This window comes from Primulina huaijiensis, chromosome 7 (assembly GCF_012295235.1).
Source record: "Primulina huaijiensis isolate GDHJ02 chromosome 7, ASM1229523v2, whole genome shotgun sequence".
Taxonomy (NCBI): domain Eukaryota; kingdom Viridiplantae; phylum Streptophyta; class Magnoliopsida; order Lamiales; family Gesneriaceae; genus Primulina; species Primulina huaijiensis.
Window position 1 is genome coordinate 16,304,513 of NC_133312.1, and position 6,011 is coordinate 16,310,523.

At 33.5% G+C, this 6,011-nt stretch overlaps 1 pseudogene; it reads right to left on the reverse strand.

The window, feature by feature from the left end:
- Positions 1–332: 332 nt before the first annotated feature.
- Positions 333–5,756, reverse strand: LOC140980093 (uncharacterized; annotated as a pseudogene).
- Between the last annotated feature and the right edge of the window lie 255 nt (positions 5,757–6,011).

The window sequence follows — 6,011 nt, forward strand, 5'->3', positions numbered from 1 at the left end:
CTGATGTTGAAACAGATCTCATTAACCCAATTTTACCTCCCCCATATACCAAGTGAATTTTTCTCTCAGCCAATATCTTTCCAAGATTATTTGCTGCTTCTACAAACACTTCATTTTTTTTCCAGAACTCGACCCACAAAATACACAAATATTTTTCAATGTTTGTGCAGAGGATCCAGCCATGTTTTTACTTTCTTTTTGGTCTGAGAAAATAGAGAGAAAGATGAGAGATTTTATAGGGGTTATATGTTATCATGACAAAACTATGGGTCACAGTTGTAAACAGAATAAACAGTAAAAACAATAACAACACACATGCATATAAACAGTAGTGTGATTGTGGCTCACAATTTTCCTCTGGTTTTACGTCCAGAAACGGCTTCAACGCCTTCTATGAGTCGAGGATATGCTTCCCATCCAATTTTCTTATAAATTGGCAAACAGGGTCTTTTTTAGTCGGATTCCCAAGACTATTAAAATGACGCTCGTCTTGGAATTGTTTGCATAAACGGAGAAGTTCAATATGCACGTGTCCACTAGAATGCGTCCCAAGAGTCAATAAGATGTTATTTAAAGACTCCTTAGTCAGCCCATTCTTAATGAAATCAATTTTATCTTCTCTGTTATTGAAAACATATCCCAAAGATCTGCATCGTTTGTTACAAGTCCATCTTGCACATTTATGACAAACCCCTAAACTTTTGGCCCTTCGTTTTTTCGCATAAGTACTTTTTCCTAATCTAGTCATATACCGAATGAGTAATGACTGTTGAACTTCTCCTCCTAATCGGACCGTAGCTTCTATTACAAGACGAATATCTTCTGGAATTCCTTTTCGCATTAACAATCTCAATCTTTCACACCTACCTGCATAAATTTTTCTTAGAACATTTTCAGAAATAGAGGGAAAATATTTACAAATTTTTGAGAGAATTTCATCCATTTTGAAAAAAAAAGAAATGAATTTTTTTATCGGCAATTGTGGGAAACTGATTTAAACCGACTATGAGAGCCACGGAGTACCGATATCCGTCATTTAACCGGGAAAATAAAAAGATTAAGGAAACCTGAAATAAAAACAAACAAAATTAATTGCAATACAAAAAATCAAGGATCGGAAAAGGAAATAAACTCTTCTTTAAAGATTTCATTTTCTAAAAATGGTTTAAGCCTTAAACATCACCATTTTTAGGATTTTCAATGTTCACAGCTCCATAAGGATACACATGTTTCACAACATATGGACATGTCCATCTTGATCGTAATTTTCTTGGGAATATGCGAAGTCGCGAATTATAAAGCAAAACTTTTTTACCAATTTCAAAATATTTTCTAAGAATTGTTTTATCATGAAATGATTTGATTTTTGCTTTATAAATCATTGAATTCTCATACGCGTCATTTCTGAGTTCATTAAGTTCATTAAGTTGCAATTTGCGCAATTTGTTGGCATCATCCATGCTTGAATTAAAAGTTTTGATCGCCCAAAAAGCTTTATGTTCCAATTCCACAGGCAAATGACAATATTTACCGTAAACCAACCTATAGGGAGACATATTCAATGATGTTTTAAAAGCTGTTCGATATGCCCAAAGTGCATCATTAAGTCGCAGAGACCAATATTTTCTATTTGGGTTAACAGTTTTTTCCAAAATTTGCTTTATCTCCCTATTAGCTAATTCAACTTGTCCATTTGTTTGAGGATGATAAGGAGTAGTTACTTTGTGAGTAATACCATATTTTTTCATCAACGAAGCAAATGGTTTATTAACAAAGTGAGTTCCCCCATAACTTATCATGGCTCGAGGAATTCCAAATCTACTAAAAATATTTTCTTTTAAAAATTTGATGACGATTTTATGATCATTTGTTCGACATGGAATTGCCTCTATCCATTTGGAAACATAATCAACTGCAACTAAAATATACAAGTATCCAAACGAAGGTGGAAAAGGTCCCATAAAATCGATTCCCCAACAGTCAAAGATTTCAATTTCAATGATAGGATTCAAAAGCATCATGTTTCTTTTTGAAATCGCACCCCATTTTTGATAATTTTCACAGATCTTGTAGATTTCGTGGGTATCTTTAAACAAAGTGGACCAATAAAAGCCACACTGCAAGATTTTTGCAGCAGTTTTCTTTGAAGAAAAATGTCATCCGCATGCTTCTGAATGACAAAATTTAATGACACTACATACCTCATTGTCGGGTATGCAACGCCGAAAAATTTGATCCGGACAATACTTGAACAGATACGGATCATCCCAATAAAAGTTTTTTACCTCATTCAAAAATTTTCTTTTATCTTGAGAACTCCATTGCGATAGCATTTTTCCTGTCACAAGCAAATTTACTATGTTAGCAAACCAAGGTGTAGTAGTAACTGAAAATAGATGTTCATCAGGAAAATTATCGTTAATTGGTGTCATTTCATAAGATGATCCTGTTACTAGTCTCGATAAATGATCGGCTACAACATTCTCGGTTCCTTTTTTTTATCTTTGATCACAATGTCAAATTCTTGGAGCAACAAAATCCATCGTATAAGTCGTGACTTTGCATCCTATTTGGTCAACAAATATCTAATAGCAGAATGATCAGTAAACACAATAGTCGTTGATCCAATCAAATAAGAACGAAATTTATCTAATGCAAATATTACAGCAAGTAGTTCTTTTTCAGATGTGGAATAATTCATTTGAGCATTGTTTAAAGTTCTACTTGCATAATATATCACATAAGGCTTACCGTTTCTTCTTTGACCCAATACTGCACCGACTGCATAATCACTCGCATCGCACATGATTTCAAATGGTAAAGACCAATCAGGAGGTTGCATGATAGGAGCTGATGTTAAATGTCGAATGATTTTATCAAAAGCATTTTGGCATTCTTGAGTCCACTCAAATACAGTGTCTTTTGTTAAGAGGTTACAAATGGGTTTAGAAATTAAACTAAAGTCCTTTATAAACCTCCTATAAAATCCAGCATGTCCCAAAAAGGAGCGAATTTCTTTAATGGTTTTTGGAGGGGGTAAATTGGCAATGACATCAACTTTTGCTTTATCAACTTCAATTCCATGAGATGACACAATATGTCCCAAAACAATCCCAGAATTAATCATGTAATGACATTTTTCCCAATTTAAAATAAGACCTTTTTCCTCACATCTTTTTAAAACTTTTTCTAAATTTTCAAGACAATTATCAAATGTACTCCCAAAAATAGTTAAATCATCCATGAAAATCTCCAAACAATTTTCAACCATGTCGCTAAAAATGCTTAGCATACATCTTTGAAATGTTGCTGGGGCATTGCATAAACCAAATGGCATCCTTCTGAATGCAAATGTTCCAAAAGGACATGTGAATGTAGTTTTTTCTTGATCTTCAAGTGCAATGGGAATTTGATAATAACCTGAATATCCATCAAGAAAACAGTAGTAGGGATGACCTGCCACTCTTTCTAAAATTTGATCCAAAAATGGTAATGGAAAATGATCTTTTCTAGTGGCATCATTTAATTTTCTGTAATCAATACACATACGCCAACTAGATGGGACTCGACTTGTTAACAATTCACCTTTTTCATTTTTTATCACTGTGATGCCAGATTTTTTTGGAACTACTTGTGTTGGACTTACCCACTTACTATCAGAAATAGGATAGATAATTCCAACATCAAGTAGTTTGAGAACTTCAGTTTTCACAACATCTTTCATGTGCGGATTTAATCTCCTTTGTGGTTGTTGAGATGTTTTAGCATTTTCTTCTAAATGAATTTTGTGAGTGCAAATTAGTGGATTAATGCCCTTGAGATCTTTTAATGTCCAACCAATTGCATTTTTATGTCTTTTAAGCATATCAACTAATTTACCTTCTTGATCACTTGCTAGTTTGGAAGAAATTACCACCGGATATGTTTCATCTTCTCCAAGAAATGCATACTTCAATTCTTCTGGCAAAGGTTTTAACTCCAATATGGGTGGTTCATCTTTGTTCTCATATTTTGCCTCAAATTCTTTCTCTGATCCTGGTAACGAGTGATACCTGATAAAATCATCAAGATCAATTTCAATATTTTTTTTAACAGTATCAATTGAACAAATATCTAATTGGTCACGAGTACTCCCTTCTTGAATGTTTTCTTCCACAAGAGTTTCAATAAGATTTTCATCTTCACTTTCATCTCCTTTGTCATGTGGTTGCTTACAAAGATTAAAAACATTAAGCTCCAAGGTCATGTTACCAAATGACAACTTCATTATTCCATTCCTGCAATTTATAAGAGCATTAGAAGTTGCTAAAAATGGACGACCCAAAATTACAGGAATTGCATTACAAGCTTCGATAGGTTGTGTATCTAAAACTATGAAATCGACAGGATATACAAAGTTATCAACTTGGACCAACACGTCTTCTACCATACCTCTTGGCACTTTAACAGATCTATCGGCAAGTAAAAGTGTTACCGAAGTAGGTTTTAACTCACCTAGATTGAGTTCTTGATAAACTGAATATGGAAGTAAATTCACACTAGCTCCAAGATCAAGCAAGGCTTTTTTAATCTTTCGTTCTCCAATAATACATTAAATAGTATGACAACCAGGGTCTTTGTATTTCAAATTATTATTATTTTAAATAATTGCACTTACTTGTTCGGCTAAAAAATGCTTTCTTTTTTACATTTAATTTTCTTTTCACGGTGCACAAGTCTTTCAAAAATTTGGCATATGATGGTACCTGCTTTATTGCATCTAATAAAGGAATATTAACTTTTACTTATTTAAAAATATCATATATATCAGAATTCAAATTTGATTTTTTTGTATTTTTCAATGCATGAGGGAATGGTGGTGGCACTATCTGTTGATCCTCTTCTTCGTAAGTTATGGGTTCCACTTCCTTACCCTTTGGAGTTGATTTATCATCATTTTCACAAGGTTCAAGAATGGATTTTTCCACTACCTTACCACTACGAAGGGTAATAACAGATTTTACCTGATCCATCGATTGAGTTCCAGAAGTTCCGGTTTGTGAATGATGATCCTTGAGATTAGGATGTGGTTGTGAAGAAAACTTACCTTTTTCATGAACTTTAAGTGCAGATACAAATTTAGCAAGAGTATCTTTCAAATCTGTCATGGTTTGAGCAGTTTGAGTATTGATAGACTCTTGCTTTGCAATGAAAGAATTCAATATAGCTTCCAAGTTCCTTTTAGGTGGAGGAACATAAGGTGCATAATTTTGAAAATTTTGTTGATTTTGGAAATGTGGTTGTGAATATTGTGCAGCATTATCATTCCTCCAAATAAAAGTTGGATGTTTTTTCCAACCTGGATTGTAATTTTGAGAAAATGATTCAAAATTTGGCCTTTTGAAATTGTTCAAAACATTGGCTTGTTCATGGAGACATTCTTTAAAAGAGGGCAAAGTGGGGCAATCTTTTGTAGAATGATCACTTGTATCACAGATGTGACACGTAATTTCTTGAATAGATGTTAATTGACCATTCTTTTTCAATTCAAGTGCTTCAACTTTTCTTGCCAAAGAGGTAAATCTAGCTTGCAGATCATGTTCATCTTTGAGGGTATACATACCTCCACCAGATTTAGGAGATTGAATCTTGTTTGATGGTTCGATTGTACCTATAGTGTCCCAATTTTGAGCATTTTCAGCTAATGAATCGAGATACTCAATTGCCTCGTTTGGATTTTTATCTTCAAATGTTCCATTACACATAAATTCAACCATTTGCCTATCTTTAGGTGTTAAGCCTTCATAAAATTGAGAAACAACTCTCCAAATTTCAAAATCATGAGGTGGACAAAGATTAAGCAATTTTTTATATCGATCCCAACACTGATAAAAAGTTTCTCCTTGTTTTTGAGTTAAAGTGATGATTTGCCTTTTGAAATAATTTGTTCTATGAGATGGAAAAAACTTTTTCAAAAATTGGTGTTTCAATTCATCCCAAGCTCGAATGGATCCCGATCTAAGATTTTGTAG